General features: G+C 43.9%; 1 pseudogene; it reads right to left on the bottom strand.

Moving 5' to 3' along the window:
• Positions 1 to 18,826: 18,826 nt before the first annotated feature.
• On the bottom strand, positions 18,827 to 19,795 carry LOC119280982 (annotated as a pseudogene).
• Positions 19,796 to 20,446: the final 651 nt, after the last annotated feature.

Genomic DNA, 20,446 nt, shown 5'->3' on the forward strand with positions numbered 1-20,446 from the left:
TATAACAATTTATATTAGTTATCGAGCCTAAATGTTAATGGTGTTTGACATGTACACCATATTATAGCTCCCAGCATACCTTTGAATATAGTGTGTCCTTGTATCAGCACATATGAGGTACTAATACAAATTATTTTTCGATGTGAGCCAAATATCAGCCTAAAAAATAGTCAAAGCTATAAGCGAACCCCGTCTAAACCTATCATTGATTCTGAGTTATTAGCGTTAAAATCACTGAGAATATGAATAAAAATAAAAATTCAGATATTGCTTTTTTCTGAAATCGTACCCATCATTCGTTGCAGCGGCTTGCAGTATGATGCTCATATGCAGTTTGTCAAGTTCACAGAACAATAATTCACCAAAAAACATTGTTGTGATAACACCTCAAGAAAGATAACACAAGAAAATGCCCATACTTCAGTAATTCTTCCTCAAATCTTTAGTAACCATCAAAGCAGGCAAAGCGTGATCCCATCTATAGACAACTTGATTTGTATTTGCCGGAAAGATGTTCATGAATTGTAATGTTCGATCTTTGACCATAAATGAACGGCCAACAACTTGATATTTAATGATGCTAGAACACAAATTCACCAAATTTAGATTAAACCTTACAACCTCACAACCACTCTGATGGTGCATCTAGTGGCTGCATAGCATACAGAAAGGGCAAAGAAGCACTTCCCGCTGAGAAACAAGACAGTCCTGACTTCAAAACATCGATTTCTCACTTGTGGCCTTAATGGTCAAGAACCAAAAACAGAAAGATGTTCATTATATCAGGTTACTAACCGGATGTTACTGACTCTGAATAATCACTTACAATCGTATGTCATTTTCTATAGCTGCGTTGAGTGTAACAAATCACAATGTCATTTAAGATTTCATTCTGCAAACTGAATTGGCATGTGCTTACAAGTAAAAATCGTTGATGTGTGAAGACATTGTTTAAAAGCTGCCACCAACACAGATAAATAGTTAGAACATATCAGAATTTTGATCCATCACTGGGTTGCTGAAATCAGAAAAAGGACCGGGCTTGCTTCAAAGTCTGCTGCTTGGATAATGTCATAACTTGGGTATACAGTGTGATGAGGCATATAAGCCGCATTGGTCTTTCTCAAAGAAAAAGCAGAGCAAGGTGATCAGCAAAAGAAATAATGAATGCAAGCCTGAAATTATCCAGTGTGTGTTCAAGCCAAGAAGGAGATGGCTGCACCAAGGTGAAGACGACGACGGCGACGCTGCCGGCTGCCGTCCGAGATGGAGGCAAGGAGGGAATGTGAGATGTCAGGGCATAATCGGGGAGGTCGCGGACCGCAGCCGCCACTGGCAGTTTGGGCGAGGTCGAGGTCGAAAACTCGGCGCGTGGACCATGCCGAGGGAGTGCAACCCGTGCAGCGGCGGGCTCGTGCTCTTCAAGGGGCGGCCAAGGGCGCAGCAGCTGCCGTAGCCGAAGCTGCTCCGCCGCACATTCGATAGGATGACGAACAACCGGCCTCGGCGCCGCCACTGCGCCAACAGCTTCAGCTCCTTGCGTAAGGTATTCTGGCCGCTCATGTCCATGGGGTCCGACGTCGACCGACCCCCGCGGAGCCTCTCGACGGACAGCGGTTGCACTACGGTGCGCGCGCTATCGCCATCCCTTGACACGCCCGGCTCCGCATCGACCACGGTCGCGCGGTTGCTCACGATCCAAGCTCAGATCACCAAGGCCACCGCATCGACTTCTCCTGACAAGAAGAACAGCGCGGCATCTGGAGTCGTGCATGCCTCGTCGCGGACTCGGAAGCCGCGTTGACAATGACGGCCACGCGGATGCTCGCGCTGCAGGCCTAGCTAGGCTTGGTTGCGGTATTCGCATCGCCAACGAAGCCTATTACCACCAATGTTTATTGTCTCAGCGTTGCCGCCGCCTGTGGTGACGCCGATTTGAAAAAGGCATGCAGAGGCTTCGAGAGGCACCCGATGGAGATGCTGGTGGAGGAGGCCAAGGTGGGAGAGCTCATGGACGTCGAGGAGCTGCCCGGCTGCCGGGAGAAGCTCACGTCACGACGGGAACACTGTCGCCGCGGCCTGATTTATGTCGCCGGTGCGCCTTGTTCACGGCCTTCAAGCGTGGATCCTAATGGGGGGTGGCGCCATCGAAGATGGGAGGCCGACGGTGACCTATGGCGAGCACATGCCGGCGACGAAGATGGGCGTCAGCGCTGCTGGGATTGGGAGCTGGAGATGTATGTGTAAAAAGCATAGAAGGAAACAGACCCTTTTATACTCTCGTACGGCGGCCAAGCGGTGGACAACCGGAGGGGTTCCAGAGAGAACTGGACACGCGGAGAAGAAAAGAAAAGAAATCGTATCATCACAGAAATCGCACACGTATGTTTCCTCCTCACCACGCGTCTTCCATGTGTCAAGTCCTCGTGAATAGCTGGCTAGACAAGTTTGACTAGTAAAAACCGACGACCTGGAACAACCCAGCACACGCGTCAGTTATACAGAAGTCGTAAAAAAAAATTCTAAAAAAACCAGCCAAAAGAATCCCTTACGGGCCTAGTATTTTTAGTATTAGACCTAGTTTTAGTTGTACCCTATGACATGTGGGCCAGCCCCTGAAAAAACAAAAAAAGAAGAAAAAAGAAATTAATTAATTAATTAGTAATATAATTAATTAACTTAATGAACATGCTTAATAACCTAATTAACTAATTAGTTAATCTAGTACTGTTTAAGTAAACTATGACTATGACAGCAGGGCCCACACGCTAGTTTGACCAGTCCACGCTTTGTTGACTGCTGACATCACGATGACGTCAGGCTGACGTCATAATTCCAATTTTGAATTAATAATAAATTCAGAAAATGTTTAACACTTTGAAAAATAATATAAAATAATTTGTAACTCGGATGAAAATGTTTTGTACATCAAAGTTGCTCAGAATGACGAGACGAATCAGAATACGCCCTCCGTTCGCCCGCCACAGACTCCTAGCATAGTAAACATGCAACCTTTCCCCTCCGTTTCGTCTGGCCGATAATGCCAAACTTCGGGAAAACATTCCCGGATGTTATCCCCTTCGCCGGTATCGTGTAGTACCGCGTTAGAAGACGTATAGCTCTGCCTGTTGTCCAGTTATGCTCTTGCTTGCTATGTATTTACTGTTTCTCCCCCCTCTTCTCTCCGATAGACCCTGAGACTGCCGCTGTTGCTGCTGTGATCGACTACGTCGACGACGACCCCTTCTTCTTGTCTGAGCAACCAGGCAAGCCCCCCTTTGATCATCCCGATATCGCCCATTCTATACTCTCATGCTTGCATTAGATTTTGCTACTGTTATTGTTTGCTCCTATTCTGATGCATAGCCTGCTTTTGCACCTGTTATTGTTACCTACCTGCTTATCCTAAACTGCTTAGTATAGGTTGGTTAGTGATCCATCAGTGACCCCCACTTGTCCTTGTTGCCCCTGCTTCATCATCGACGACTCAATCAGCGTGATCTACGACCTGAGCCCGACACCTCACATCACATCATGCCCCTTTTGTTGCTCGACTCTGCAGAACTACTATCGAGTGCCGAGGGTGATCCCTCATAACGCACTCCTGATGATAATTCTGTAGTGTAGCTATTCGGTCGTGGTCATCGAGGGTGATTTCCTCTTTCATCATTCCTGATACGGCTCTGTCGTTCAACACCTCAAGTGCGAACCTCGAGGGTGGTCCCTCTTACGTTCACCTTGATGATTACATCGAGTGGAATCCTCTGTGGGTGATTCCTCGGGTTTTCCCTTGATGTTTGGACGCATGGTTACAATGACTTTACTTGAGACCTTGATGAAAGTCGGGCGGGCCCGGAGAGCACCTGCAAGATAATGATGGGGCACGGCCGGGCATTCTGAGCCCTTGTCATAAGTCCACGAGACGGGGCGACGGGGGTCACTTTCGATCATGAGTCTCTGCTCGTCTCCGCAAGCTAATAATACACTATGGTTTGGGTATTTGTTCAGACTTGGCCTCTGGCCTTTACGCACTAACCACCACGCGAGAATAGATATGGGCGTCGACGTCGCAGTATCAGCCGAAGCTTTGTCAGACGCCCAGTTCAGTAGTGCGGCACGGTCGGATCGTGCTGGCCATCTGAGGCGGTGCTGGTATTCACCCTGCGCGCAACGACCCGGAGTGCTGCGGGTGATGGGCCCAAGACCCCGGAGTGCTTAGGATGTAGACAGGCGGGGACCTCTCCGCTGAGCCTAGGTCGGGCTGTGACGTGTTGATCTTCTGAGGGCGGGCATTGACCCCAGAAAGGTGTGTCCGGCCAGAGTGATCGAGCGTGTTGGGTAACGTGGTGCACCCCTGCAGGGAAGTTATATATTCGAATACCGTGTCCACGATAATGGATGTTCAGACTTATATCCTGATATTATACAACTACAAATGGATACTTGAGATATGTGGCTCCGGGATTGCTTTCTCGCAGGGAGTCGAGGAAGGATCTCTGGGCATTAATGTTACAAGATGCTTGTTAAATATAAACTGCTATTCTTTACTCTTCTTGCTGTAAGATGCTCGGAGCTGCGTGAAGATGCTAGACTTCGATAGGCTAGGCCTTCCCCCTCTATTCTGGCATTCTGCAGTTCAGTCCACGGATACAAACCTTCCATTTGATACCAATGCATACTTAGTATAGATCTGATGCTTGCGAGTACTTTGGATGAGTACTCACGGTTGCTTTGCTCCCCCTTTCCCCCTTCTTCCTTCTTTCTGGTTGTTGCAACCAGATGGTGGATCCCAGGAGCCAGATGATGCCACCCCCGCAGACTACTACTACTACCTAGAGGGTGCCTTCTACTACGTGGAGCCCGCCGACGACCAGGAGCAGTTAGGAGGTCCCAGGCAGGAGGCCTTGCCTCTTCGATCGTTGTTATTTGTGCTAGCCTTCTTAAGGCAAAACTTGTCTAACTTATGTCTGTACTCAGATATTGTTGCTTCCGCTGACTCGCTTGTGTATCAAGCTTTTGTATTCGAGCCCTCGAGGCCCCTGGCTTGTAATATGAAGCTTGTATTATTTCATTTTGTGTCTAGAGTTGTGTTGTGATATCTTCTCGTGAGTCCTTGATCTTGATCGTACACATTTGCGTGTATGATTAGTGTACGATTGAATCGGGGGCGTCACGACCCAAGCCTACTATCCAACATTAAGTTTATAATAAATAAAGCATTGCAATAGGTATGAGGGCAGAGTGTAGACAATACAACTATCATATGTAAGTGACAAAGAAACTATCATTTTGTCCTTAATTAGTGGCAATAACACAATATGTGTCCAATCCCTTATCAATAGGACACCGCAAGGTTGAACTCACTACCATGCAAAAATATCTATGAAGAACTACTAACCAATCATGGCCAGAGACGAAAAATAGATTGAAAAGCATACACTTGTGGAGCAAAGAAACTTCATAAGATTCAATATAATTCAATGAAGAATCTGATAATAAAGTATCAATTCATCATAATCTAACAAACATAACCACCGATTACATTTTATTGATGTCATTCATGTGAGGCACCTCACCAGAACTTTGTATTGAATATGCCATCTAGCTATGGCTATGGACCATAACGTCCTAAGGAAACTACACACACATGTTCTTGGTGGTAGCAAGGTTGATGAGATGGCTCTAGCAATGGATTCACCCACCGGCAGGATGCCGGAATAGTCCTCCAGATGATATCTCCTCAGAACAGAAACTTGCGGCGGCAGAAAAAAATCATGGAAAAATGGTACAGACGTTTTCTAAAAATATGGGGTTTATGGGCAAAGGAATCAAGGCAAGGCGGTGCTAGGGGGGCCCACGTGTCTACTCCATGAGGGTCGGCCCCTGGTTGCATAGCTTGGCTTCATGGAGGGCTAGGGGTGCCCCTGGCCTCTCCCATCACTTATTGGAATCTTCTAGAGTACCTCCGTCCTGGTTTATTAGTCCCCTATGTAATTTGTGCTAAACTTTTACCAAAAATTTAACTGACGACATATTAGTGCATGCCAACAAAAATTATATCGTTGGATTTGTATTTGAACATAATTTTCAATGATATATTTTTTGGGGGTTAATTATCCTTTTGCCCTCAGTGGTGTCCATGTGCTCAGTTTTGACCTCAGTTGCGAATCGTACTCGATTTTGCCGCTAGTCCATGCATAGCTACTATGACGAGGTCAAACGGCCAGATTTTAGTCCACTCCGTCCGCCAGCATTAGTGGTAGTGGGTCCAGAGCTTACATGTGGGACCGCGTGGACGTGGGTTCGTTGCTGACATGTGGGACTGTGAAACAAAATCCGCAAATCAATCCTAGGGTTCTAACCTGCCAACTCGACGCCCGCTCTGTCCCGTCCGTCGGCCGGCCGTCCTGCTCCGCCGCCGCCACCTGCGCAGCCACCAGCTACGGTGTCGCGGCCGCGGCTGAGGCTGTCCTGCTCCACCGCTAACTACTCCGTTCGCCACCTTCCTGCGACGCCACAGGTGGGACGCCCGCCACCTGCTCTACCCACGGCGCAGCCTCCTTCCATGCGCGCGGGCGGAGCGCTGATAGGTGGGGGGCTCGTGGAGCTGTTTGAAGTACGTTGGTGAAACCCAGGGTGAAATGGTGAGCAGCAGCGACCCCGGAACAACGGCGACCCCGGAGTATTTGGCGAGGCAAGCATCAGGCCAGAGATCCGCCGCGTCCACGACTGGGTTCCTGAGGAGTAAGTCATGCCTCCTATTTAGATTGAGCTTAGTTGTGCTCTTCAACAGTTCGAGTTGGTTTGCCTGGTTAGTTTGCTTTTTTGCATCTCTATTTTTCGTCGGTTAGGATGGAGTTGCGGTTTGCTTTCTTGGTGCACATTAGAAGGGACCGATACATGTTGAATGCAAAGAATAGGAAGAAATTCCAAGGAGGTTTCGTTTATATGTTGCCAATGGCTTGTAATTGGAATTTTAGACAATTTGGGGAGGTAATTTGTAGCCAATATCCTTGGGGTTTGCTTGATGAAGTGGAATACAAATACTATGAGGGGGGAAAGAAATGGGTGATAGTTAGTAATGATGAGGAGCTGGCTATCATGTTTGCTAGGCATAACGAGAAAGAGAATTTTCATGTGAGGCTGCAAACTGATGTGCTTGAGCAGGGATTTGGACCTAGGATGGCGGGTGCAACATCTCGGGGAGAACCAAGTCATCGTAATGGCATCTCTAGCCAGAATAGTTCAGTTAGTGCATGGCGACGTGGTGGCTCGACAAGCGTGGGCACCGGCAGTAGGGTCCCCCTTGAAGTGGAGCCTAATGCCTACAATTTTGGGGTTGATGAAGAGAAGCTATATTATGATGTTATTCAGAATTTACGACGGGAACCTCGGGCTGAAAACCAAGATGAGGCTCACAATGCAGTCCGTGTGGATGATGACGCAGTGGGTGAGGACGAAGACCTTGCAGTTGTTGAATGGGACCCTTTGAACCCTCATATGGAAGAAGGTACCATTTTTGAATCCATGACTGAGTGTAGAAATGGGCTTGTGACATACTGCATCAAGGTAAAACGTACTTTCAAAGTTGACAAGAGCGATCAAGTACGTTACAGAGTGCACTGTCCGACTGAGGGTTGTCCATGGAGGATGCTCGCATCTAAAATGCGAAATAGCATGAATGTTCATGTCAAAGTGAACCCTTTTAAGCACACATGCCATGAATCAACCCTTAGGAAGGATACAATCAGTAGAGCCAAGTCAAGATGGGTGGCAGAAGAAGTAAAAAAGTGGCTGAAAGAAAACCAGCAAGTGAGTCCAAAGGAATTGCAGAAGAAAATCAAAGACAAGTTCAAGATAGATTTACCATACATGAGGTTGTTCAATGGTAAACAACATGCTATGGATTCTATTTATGGTAACTGGCAGGAAATTTTTCAATTGTTGTATTCATTCAAAGGTGAAGTGGAGAGGACCAGCCCAGGTAGTATTGTAGATATTGACCACCACACCGTCAAGTACACATTCAGTAGAGTGACAAAGACCAAGGAATGCTTTAGGAGGGTTTTTGTCTACTTTAAGGCTTGTCGCCGGGGTTTTTTGGCACGCTGTAGGCCTTATTTGTCTATTGATGCTACTTTTCTCATAGGGAGATTTAAAGGGCAGTTAGTAGTAGCTTGTGTAGTTGATGCACACAGTTTTGTATTTCCAGTTGTGTACGATGTGCTGGAGACAGAGTTTGAGGAGAGCTAGATTTGGTTTTTGCATAATCTGTGTTGGGCTATTCCACATCCCAATGGGTTGGTAATTCATACAGATGCCTGCCAAGGTTTAGAAGTGTCCGTGGAGAATGTGTTCCTTGGAGTAGAGCATAGGGAATGCATGCGTCACCTTGCTACAAATTTTCTGAAGAAATTCAAAGGAAAGGTGTATACCAACAATCTATGGCAAATATCTTTGACTTGCAGTGTGAAGAAGCATAACTACCACTTGAGGGAGTTATACACGAATCCCAAAGAGAAAGAATACTTGGAAACACAACACTCCAAGTTATGGGCCAGAAGCCAATTCAGTGAACTGAGCAAAGTTGAATATGTGCATAATAATCTAGCAGAGTCTTTCAACTCAACGATACGGAAACTAAAGGGTCATTACGTGGTTGATATTCTTGACACGATAAGGATTGAATACATGCACAAATTTCATTATCATGCAGGAATAGCCGAGGCAAAATTCATGGGCCACATTATCATCCATGTCGTGATGAATGAACTGAAGCAGAAAACAACAGGCTTGGAAATGAACATGATTCTTTGCTCGGGTACCATAGCAGATATATCATATTTGGATAAAGAGAAGAGGGAATGGAGATATCCAGTGGATTTAGAAGCTAGAACTTTCAGTTGTAGGCAATGGCAGATAACTGGGTTGCCATGCATTCATGCCTTGTTTTTCATCACTTCTGTCCCAAGTCCAGCAGGCAACATACAACAGTATGTGCATGATTACTACTCTATTGCAAGGTTCAAAGCCACATATGCGTATGCCTTGCCTGCTATGGAGGGAAAACAACAATGGGACATGATGGACCCTGGATTCAAGCTTTGCCCTCTAGTTCTGAAGAGAGCAGCAAGTAGACCAAGGAATAGTCGAATCAGACCTCGCACCGAAGGAGATGGACTTGGAGCGAGGAAGCGTAAGTGCACAAGGTGTGGTGGGTCTGGTCATTTCGGTACGTATTGTGATAACATAGTAGATCCAGCGCTCGGAGAGAGTTTCGATGAAGGCTTCGATGAAAATGTTGGTCAGCAGCCGGTTGCCTCAACAGATGATGAAAATGATAGTCAACATCCTGTTTCATCAGATGAGGATTTTGACGAGGTTCCAAATGATGATGGTCAACAACCGCATGATTTTGACGATGATCCAAAATGTCCTCCAAATGATGATTCAAGTGAGGCTCCAAATGGTGATCCAAGTGAGGCTCCAAATGGTGATCCAAATGAGGCTCCAAATGGTGACCAATCTTCTGTTGTTGTGAGTTCTGCTAGGTATGTAAATCTTGCAAATACTACTTTACATTTATCACATGACATGATCTCATTACCATTTATGTTTTGCACAGCTCTGCGGTAGGTTTGAAGAAGACGCGCAAGGTATCGACAACCAAGAGGAGAAGAGAAGAAGCAATGAGCACAAGGTGTACGAGGAGCAAAGTGATGGCAAGAAGTTCAAGGAACAAACAGAAGCCCCAACGCTATTTATGAATAATTATGAAACATTATGAATAATGTTGTATTTCTATTGAATGATGTTGGACCTATGTTAGAACTATATTTGGATGATGTTGGAGTTATGTTAGAACTTCAAATTTGACATGCTATATGGATGTTGTAATTCTTTCAAAACTTTGGTAAACTCACATTCATGAAAAATGTGCTAAAAAAGAGCGCCAAAGGTAGGGTAAACGGCCTCATTTCTAAGCAAGATTTTTTTGACCTTGTCTAAATGAGCCAAATAACTTTCGTACACATATATTCTATATACACAAACTATGTGGGCTGATTTTTCCCTTTTTTTGGATTTTTTTGATTTTGTTTTGCTCATTTAAATTCTAGTCAAACCTAACTTTGACCAAGATTTAAACAAGTCTAAAACATCAAAATGAAAAACTAAGCCTGGATCCTTCTTAGTCACTCCAAAATGAAGCTCGTCATGTTTTAGTTTTATCATTTTTATTTTGTTGCTTTTCAATGTCGTGCTTGCCATGTCGTGTCGTGTCGTGTCCCTGGACTTATCTAAACCAAGTCACGGTCTCACTATGTATATCTTCCTTCCCTAGCCATGTGAAAGTCTTTCCATCTTCCCTAGCGGTTACCGGTGTAGCCCTAAACGCCACAAACCCACGCGGTCCTCGGTTTGAGTCCCATCCGCACCAATTTTTTGTGCATTTTCCACCCTTCATTTTTTGGACAAATTATTTTTTTCTCAATGTAATGCCCTTCAAAAATGTTCATTAATTTTGGCACCAGGTGTAAACCTCTACCACAGTTGAGGCACATTTTCCATGACATTTTGGTCTTTGATTTAAATCACGGGGTATTTGAATTGGAGTAATTAAATTGTTTAAATATTTAACAGCTCCAAAAAAATTCTAAACTTAATTGTTTGGCTCTGGAATAATTAAAAATTAGCTTTCAAAAAAAGTTTCAGCATTAAATAAAATGATTTACTGCCTAAATTAAATCAGAACAGAAAAAGAAAAACATGCAAGAGATCTCATTTGCCCACTCCAGAATGGGCCTAATTGGATGCAGTTGGCCCATTAGTCTAGCCGGCACTTGGCTCTCCGCTCTGAATTTGGCCCACAGAGGAACCTTTTTTTGAGAGAAAGGCAGAGCAGAGAGCTGCATTTCATCGATCAAAGTTTCTGAATTTCTCATTTCTTCTCCCTTTTTCAACATATTTAAATGTTGGTCATTTCTTCTTTTTTTTCAACATTTAAACAACTTTGACCAACATTTAAACAAGGTGAATTTCTCATACAATTTCAGGCTTACAAATTCCTCCATAATTCATGCCTCTCCATACAATTTCAACATTATACCCAGTGCGATTACGATAGCTACAAATGCCCAAAAGTAATTGCAACTGAGTATTTGTGCTTGATCTTCAAGCTTCCTAACCTTCTGCTTCAGCATCCTAAGCTCAACAGCTAGCTCTCTGTCAGTGTGTGGTTCGCCCTCCATCTCTTCTTCCGGAGCTCGTGCTGCGGCCACTGTCGTTCGTGGCAGCATGCGCAACCATTCTTCATGCTCTTCTTGCAGTTCATTCATCAGAGTCTTGGCCAGAGCATCCACCCAAAGGAAGAAACATTTCACCTGCATGAACGCCAAACAAATCAACCCATTGCTCAAAGATCCCGACCACGAAAATGGTGCAATTGCCCCGATTCTTACCCCATTCTCGCCGCACACGTAGAGCAGATGATTCTGGTTCCTCAATGTGTGAGAAACCCTCCGATCAACAGCCGCCCGACACCGCAGATAGACGAAGATAGGCATCTCCACGCTCGCCGGGCTCTGCATCTGCGAGGTGCCGCGGGAGCTTGAAGAAGACATGGAGCTCGGAGCCGAAGGGGATCTCAACGCGACCGCACCCTTCACAGCTATCTTCCCACCGTCGCTCTCTCTGTCTCCATGGTCACCGTCGTGCTCTCTGTCGCCCGCTCTCTGTGTCGCCATGGTCACCACCGCTCTCTGTCGCCCACTTATATAGCACACCCGCAATGGCTCTTTGTTCAACGGCTCTTTGCTAGGTCCCACAAGTCACGCGTGCAACGGTCTGATCGTCTAGCGCATCTCTGCCGCCTGGTCCCACCTGTAAGGACCGAGTCAAAAGGTTGACCTGACCGATACGGCAGTTTTCACGGAACGAGTTGGTGTGGACACACTAGGGGCAAAACTGGGCACAATTCGCAACTGAGGGCAAAACTGAGCAAATGGACACCACTAAAGGCAAAAGGATAATTAACCCAATTTTTTCTGACATGCATGAACATTTTATTAGTTAAATTTATGGTCAAAAATGGCACAAATTACAATGGGGACCAATAAACCAAGACGGAGGTAGTACTTGCAAAAAATCACCATAAGTTTCTATGGTATTTTGAGTTCATAGATATTGATTTTCTGAAAAGTCAAAACATGCAGAAAACGGTAACTGGCTCTGTGCACTTAATTAGTAGGTTCATCCGGGAAAAATTGCTAAGTATTCAAAAGTGATATTGTAATATCATGAAATAAAAAATATCGATATGTTTGAGATGTATTAGTGCCATAAAATCTTACAGTCCAATCACACCAGTAACATACACAATTTGTTCGTGGCTAATGTACACTTTTCTTTGGGGACGAATCCATAGTTTTCATGTCGGCAGCCCACAAAACAGTGTCATTCTTCTTCCCCTCCTCTCATGATCTCGACACCTTTATCATCCCCATTGTTAGCTAGCCCCCTCGTGTTGTGGCATTCTATTTTGCAATACATACATGAAGGCATAATTAATAAAAATCACCGCGTCATTGCATTAACCAGTTAAATCAATAAACATGTCTCTGCACATGAGCATTCATATTCATATATTCATGTGAATTGGGTATTTGTATTGAAATGGGTTATTCATGGTTGTTACATCATCGTGGTGCATTGCATTGTATGAAGGTGTTAATACGTCCAAAAACAATCATGTCTTCTTCTACCTTTATGATGTCAATTCATGTCATTTTCACCGGACATTCATAGGCGCACACACCTGCCCGGTTGGGCCTCACCGCACAATTTCCTCACGATACACAAACTCGTTTGACTCCCCATAGTTCCCTCCATGGTTTTGGGTTTTAGCTTCTGAAACTTAGTGAATTTATCATTCATTCCTACCATGTTTTAGCATGTGTAACATAGTGAAGTTGTAAAAACATGGTATAACATATTCATAATTAATTTTATTTCAATGCCCTCATCACTAGGACACAATATGCAAATGAAACATAAATTGGAATTTTGCTTCAAAAGATATAATATATTCAAATTGGAAGTCCAAATAAAAAGCATGAGATGGGGTCGGTGCCCGCACATGTGTGCCACTATGTGTCTTCTTTATTAGTTTCATTACTTTGTTTCCAATTTTGCTGCCAGATATGACAATTTATATCGTCTCCCTTTTGAGAAAAGTCAAAGAATGACCACAATAGATAGAAAAGCCTAAATATAAAAGAATAGGAAGACAAAGAAATTCATACAAAATTACACTCATGGGGTGTAGCAAGAGGGGACGATAGGGCTTGTAGGGCCCACCAGTCGCTCCACCCCTCTCATCCAACCATTATTGTCACCATTTTGACCCTAGATCGCATCCGTCATAAGAATTTAATTTATGGGTGTATTTATAGAGGAACGGAGGAGGACGAGCCACCGAGAAAGAAAAATTATTCGGGGCCAAAATACTGTCCAACTCTCTTCTCCACAAAATCCATGATAGATTGCCAAGGATTGGTTTGTACCCATGGTAATGGATCCAATCTACATATCCTCCATGATGATCCCATAATGTGTGAGTAGTATATCAAGGCTATAGAGGTCATGTAGTAGTAGATATGTCAATTTATCCCTCATTTTCGTGGACCTAGGATGGTTTTGTGATTTCACTGAAGTAGTACCATTATGGGTATGCGGTAGAGACATCTTAATTTGTACTAACGAGGATGTGTAATGATGATAGTTACATCTTGGTCCTATCATCGGTTGGTATGCACTTTACAAATACATTCGACGAGTGTCCATTAATTGCTCCGTCGTGCTCTAATTTGGGATGTTATATTATGTGCATGTATTAATGTATTAGCATTGGCATCAGGTTTCGTGGACTTGGTTGTCCCCTCATTTTTTCTAATCCGTGAAAGCCCAAAGCTATGCAATCTTTCCTTTTGCGGTTATTACTAGTAGTACATGCCAAAATCTTTGCTGGTTAGCCAACACCATAAAGAGCATAGGAGAGAGAGAGAGAGAGGACTCCATTTATTGGTGTATTTATAGAGGAAAGGACGAGGATGATCCACCGACAAAGAAAAATAATTCTTCAAGGCAAAAATACCGCCCAACTCTCTTCTCCACTGAAATCCACGATAAATTGCCAAGGATTGGTTTGTACCCATGGTAATGGATCCAGTCCACAGAACCTCCACAGTTATTCGATAATGTGTGAGTAGTCCATCAAGGCTATGGTGGTTGTGTGGTAGTAATAGATATATCAATTTCCCCCTCATTTTCTTATTCCTAGAATGATTTTGTGGTTTCATTGAAGTAGTACCATTATGGGTATGATGTGGATCTATCTTAATTTGTTCGAACACGGATGTATAATAATGACAGTTACATCTTCATCCTATCATTGAGTGGTATACGCTTTATAAATACATTGTACGAGCGTCCATCAATGGCTCCGTCATGCTCTACTCTCGGATGTTATATGATGTGCATGTATTAATGTATTTGCACTGGCATAGGGTTACATGGACTTGGTTGGCCCCTCATTTTTTTAATCTGTGAAAGCCAAAAGATGAACACAGTTGTGCGACAAAAGCTATATAATTGATCCTTTTGTGCTTAATATTAGTAGTACATGCCAGCATCTTTGCTAGTTAGCGAACACCATCAAGAGCATAGGGGGGAGAGAGAGAGAGAGAGAGAGAGAGAGAGAGAGAGAGAGAGAGAGAGAGAGAGAGAACTCGCGAAACAGTTGAACTCCTTGTTGCTTATGTGTTAAGTGATAATGTTGCTCTTTACTTCACATGACAGCCCATGTATGTATAAGTCGGTTAATTGAGAAATGGACACCTGAATCTTTTCCTTGCACACCCACTTTTTATTTATCCTGTTTAGGTCAAAAGAAGAAATTTCAACCGACACTTACATGTGTTCAACACTCATTGTCGTTGTATTTTCCAAACAATAATAGTCTGGAGCAGGCGTACGTGTCGATCATCCGGATTGTGCACATGAGAAGAGATTTACCCAGGTTCAGGCCCTCGGTTCGAGGTAATACCCTACTTCCTTCTTTTCTAGAATTATTTATATAACCATATATGAGAACTATGTTTTGTGTCTACAAAGTGGTTCTATCGGTAGACCGTATGTGGTGTACCCTGCCACACCTTATATGCTTGGTCCCTTCTCAGCCTCTTCAGGTATAATAAGTCTTCCAAGCCGATGCATGGCGATAAGTGACTTGCATGTTATGTGTGGGCCTAACTTGCTCTGCGATAGATGAAACCATTAAGCAACACCCATGAGAGCGAGACACATGCACACACTATGAAGCCCATTTTGCCTATTCCCAAGCCCCTTGCATGTTACGATCGCCATCACCATCTCTGATCTTGGGACTAGGCATTGCAGTCACACGTACGAGAAAGTCCAATCCTTGTTGATAATTATTTCAGTATATTTTTATTTTGTTCAATCACATTTGATTACATTTTTACAACTATCATGAAGGCACTCTCCCCTATTTGGAGGTGGTACTCCTTAAATTTTATGTAAGAGTACCATATAAGATTGACTATTAGAATAGGATGGATGGGTGGCTCACATCAATTTTGAGGTACTGTAAAAGAGCTTGGTTCACATGGAGTAATTAGAATCAACCAAAAATATGTTAAAATTCCTCCAAACCAAAGAGAACCTAATATGACAATGACATGCAAGATACTCAAGGGAGGACTTTTCTTCCTGGTTGAAGAGTCTTTGCCTACTCAAACTATTTTTATACCCTAATTAAAATGTGAGTATTTCACATGACTTTGATAGGACAATACAAGCCAAAACGAAGGAATACAAGTCTTCTATTTTCTTTCAAGATTGTCATTTGCAAATACATAAATTATTTTTGCCATGTGCAAATATGCAATGACATTATAGCTGTTTCAAAATTCTGCGTTAATTTCCTGTACTGTAGCCTTGTGAAACTTGTACTTTTCAGCTTGTTACCATATGGTAGGTAGTAAACGGGAGAGGATTTGCAGCATGGAGGCGCGGGGCACTGAGTCCCTCGTGTGTGATTTTTCTTTTGGCTTTTCATTTTCCAACTTATATCTTTTGAATAAAAAGTTCAAATTAAGTTCTATTTTCACATTCGTGTTTCTTGTGTTGAGGGCTTGCAAATAAGATCCATTTTGAATATGTTTGACAAATTTTAAAAATAAATGTTAAGTTTCAGCTCTTGAAACATAGTACGTGTGACCGATAAAATCTCGATTTTTTTGCCTACGACCCAGAAAAATATGCTTTCAGTTTTATCTATGGAACTTGACAAAACCGAGAGTGAAAATCACAAGTATCAGATAAAAAATTACAAGTTTCAACAATTAAAACTTGAAACTTACTATACACTCGTGCAGTATCCAACTACTTCGCCAATCGCGAGGCAATTGAGCTGTCGGGCAGGGCTTGGCAGCTGTGTGCACGTGCGAATTTTCAGTAGTTAGTCTACATGATCAGGAAGGATATACAACTGCAGGGTAGCGGGGGACAAAAGGAAAAAACAAAGTAGCACAAAAGGCTCGACCTAAATATGAGAGTGGTGGGGCTCGTTTTCTGCTCGGCCACGATCGCCTTTGTAAGTGGAGCAGTATCAGAGTGATTGAGCATCCATTGAAAACAAATGGAAACCATGCATGTCTATGGCTGCATGCATCGTATTTTCCCTCAGAGTGGAAAGCGCCAAATGGGAAGTTGACTGCAAGTTCGGTACGTTCTTAGATGTACGTTGCTTTCTCGATGAAGGTTGCATATCTCAAGTCGCAGTCGTGGGCGTTAACGATCAAATGCGCTTGCATGCAACTTGCTCAATGGTTGCTTAGGACTAGCTAGGGTCAAGGCACGAATCATTTGCATTTCTTTGGTACTCCTATCGCGACACACGAACCATATGTGCGAAACCGGTTGGTGAAATGGCGATACGGTGTGCGTGTGACCCTTGTGACTTATTTGTGTACCTGTGGACCTCCGTGTGCGTGTGTGTGGGCTTGTTTGGAACCTTGTTGGATGCTTGGTTTGGGCGGTTACTTTATAATATAAAGCGGGGCGAGAGCCTTTTTCGGTAAATGGCGATACGGTCATCGGTGCTTTACTCATGAGAAGACCATGTTTCATTTACACCAACGATCTATCAAAAAATATTAGCAGCAGTGGCAAAGAGGTTGGGTTGTAATCCGCCCACTGATTCTTAACGCTTTCCATATGCTTTTTCGAAATGTGTTTTACACGGATGGTATCATCGTGAAGCAATAAGTGGTAGTGGATGTCCAGAAAAGATCCATTTCCAGCCCGCTGCTAAAACGGTTCGGTGGGGCAGCCCCTCCTAGCTTGCTAGTTTTCTCGAGTCACTAACGACGATTGACCATTCAATCGCCACTGACTGATCAACTTGCATGTCGACGGAAACCCCTTTTCAGTTTAACACATGATCTAGGAGACGCCTAGCGGAGATTTCACAAACGAGGTTGAGTTACACATGCAAGAGCGTCTGTACGAATTCAGTGGGGGTGACGAACAACACTGGAGATGTGTCAATCTCGTGCATGAATTGATCATCAGAAAACGAATCAATTGTATCTTTTTTGTTTGTCGGGGAACTAACAAATGATCTTGAGGGTCACCTTTGCGCTTGTGCATATCTTAGGCAAACTGATAATTCGCACATGTGCTGGTTGCCCGGAGTAACTGGTACCATGCCTTTGCCCCCGCAGTGATGTATCACTCCAGTATAACATTGAAAATGCACGCACTGCATGCAAACGGAAGCTGGCTGCTCGTCGCTCCGACTGCTTTCTTCCAACCTCCGAGTCGATCCGATCCATGAACCGTTGGCTGCTTGCTCAACTAACCGTGGCCAACAAAGGTTCGAAAAGTAAAAAAAAAAAAAATCGTGCCTAACTACTTCAGCACATCATCTCTGGGGCACAGGCCGGAGGATGGTCGTCAGTTCGTTCATATCTTCATGCTCCCTGACTGTGCAGTGCTCCACGGCCTTGCAGTAGCCCTGCACTTGCCGATTCATACGCGACAGAGTTGCCCATTTGGCATAATTCTTGGGCACCATCCGGTTCACCGAATTCTGCACTACTACTTGTAGCTCGCCGCAGGTCCTCATCATCCTGCTCCGCTCATGACTCTGCAGATGCACGCACCGAGGAGTGTGCATGGTGGATGGCAAGCAAAGGAGTAGGAACTTGGGTGGTGTCGGATAAAATGCGCATGTAAATAAACATTGTAAGCGTGGCCTCGGGGAGCTTCATCCCCTTTCTTCTATAATGAATATTAGACACACTCGTGCGTATTCGAAAAAAAGGACCAACGGGAAAGCTATATCAATGAATGACACACTGACATGATGAAATGTCACAAGGCACACAAAATTCTTGATGCGGTATTTGACATGCACATTTTTTGTTTTTGCTTGTCTCTTTATTTGGCCACTACTTGAGCCGTTCGGCTACAAATAGGAAGAGGAGAAAGACATGAGGTGGACCGAGCTTCATGGAAATGCCATCCCAAAGCCACTCACTCCACGATCCCCACATTGCTGCCGCAATTGCTAGGTCTCGTGCCATCTCACGTAGCAACCACAACACTCTGCCGAAAGAAATAAACAAGCTAGCGGCCAAGTCGTGTACATACACACACATCATGGCGCGTTATTTGCTAGCCCAAGAATAAAGCGAAACTAGGGTTCATGTGACGTTGGCTAACACGGAAGATGGTGTGCTTAGTTGCGGGTATATAGGGGCCACATGCCATTTTGGTGGAGACCCTCGGTATGATAGGCGGTGGCACACGTTCGATTTTTTCCTTGAGCCTCATATTCTCGGTACATAGGCGTTGGCACTCCGAGGTATCCTTAGTTTGTAGCATCACCTGCATATTTGAGGCATGTCTTGTTTTGCACAACCCACTTGATGGCTTTGTTTTCATCTTTTAGCTTCTGGTTCTCTCCTTGAAGATTCTTTGTCTCCCGTAGTTGCATCCTGCCCTGCATTTATTAATTTCAGGTATGTGTCATTTTAGTGGTTAGCAAAGTATGCTACCATGTTCATGAAGGGAGTATCGTAGTACATTGTAATATCAGGATGACGAACAATGCTACTGTGCTCTGTGGAGTTTCTACTGTTTAACAGTAAAGCTTGCATAACTGCCTGTCTTAGGTGACCCATGAGACCAAATCTCATGTACTTCACTGTGGAAAAGAATTGAATATATATACCATGCTGGAGGTGTGTTTGTTTTGGAACCAATTTGACCTGCAGGGCACTCATGCCAAGCCTCTCGCCAAGGTGTTTCCGGAGTTTCGCATCTGGATAAGGGCATTCCCGGAACACACTACATATTACGTTAACGAAAATGGATTAGTACACATCATCTTTGATAGGTAAGAAACATTGATTGAGTATGTATTGTACACTTCAAGTCGATGGATTTGTTCTCCGCGGAGACGGTGATAATTGGCACGCCTTGCCACCATTCTCTGCTCATTATGTGTCTCTCCATCGTTGTTGTTACCTTGGTCTGCAGCAACAGCGTGTGCATCATCAGGGTTGCCCACGTTGGTAGTGGCTCCAACGAGGCCACACATCTCATCTCCATGGTTGTACTGGAATAGGTGGTTGTGTTCGTTCGTCATGAAGACGTCAAGCTCATTTTGCATAACACTGTTGTATTGCGCCCACTCCCCGTCCATGGTGATCTGTTATCATCATGAAACATAATGTTTATTCTCCTATGTAGAGTTAAAGGTAGCAGTGAACAAATATTTTAAGAAAAAATAATGTAGCAGTGAAAAACGAAACCGCATGGAAGTAAATGCCATCGAACACTCTAAAGCTTAAAGTACATACAAATTTAAATTGCCAACATAGTTGGATGTTACTCCACTTTAAGAATACTTGAAATTCATCCGTATGAGTTTCCTCGACCGACGTGTAATCAAGTAGACTGTAATTACTCTCTATAAATATATTGACATACTTTCCTGACTTCAGTGTAAGAAATTCATGATCATCTGTGGCTGATTACTTCAATAATTACCAAACATATATGATCTAGCTATATAGTGATGCAAAACTTTTACTTAGCCATCTCATCGGGTTCTTTTATATTTATCTCAAGAACTATACTCTATCTATATATACATTGGGATCTATCTCTCCGATTCCATATGTGTGATATATTAAAATAAGGCCTCTTTGTGCAGGTCTGGAAGGCTCGGAACGACGCTACCTTCAACAACGCCGGGTGCCACGCCGGCAACATCCTCACTAAGGCAGCGGATGACCTCCTCCTCTGGAGTCGCCTTTCGATGGATCGGATCCCGTCGATCCATGTTTTCTTT

Source organism: Triticum dicoccoides, chromosome 3B, assembly GCF_002162155.2.
Source record: "Triticum dicoccoides isolate Atlit2015 ecotype Zavitan chromosome 3B, WEW_v2.0, whole genome shotgun sequence".
In the NCBI taxonomy this organism is placed as follows: domain Eukaryota; kingdom Viridiplantae; phylum Streptophyta; class Magnoliopsida; order Poales; family Poaceae; genus Triticum; species Triticum dicoccoides.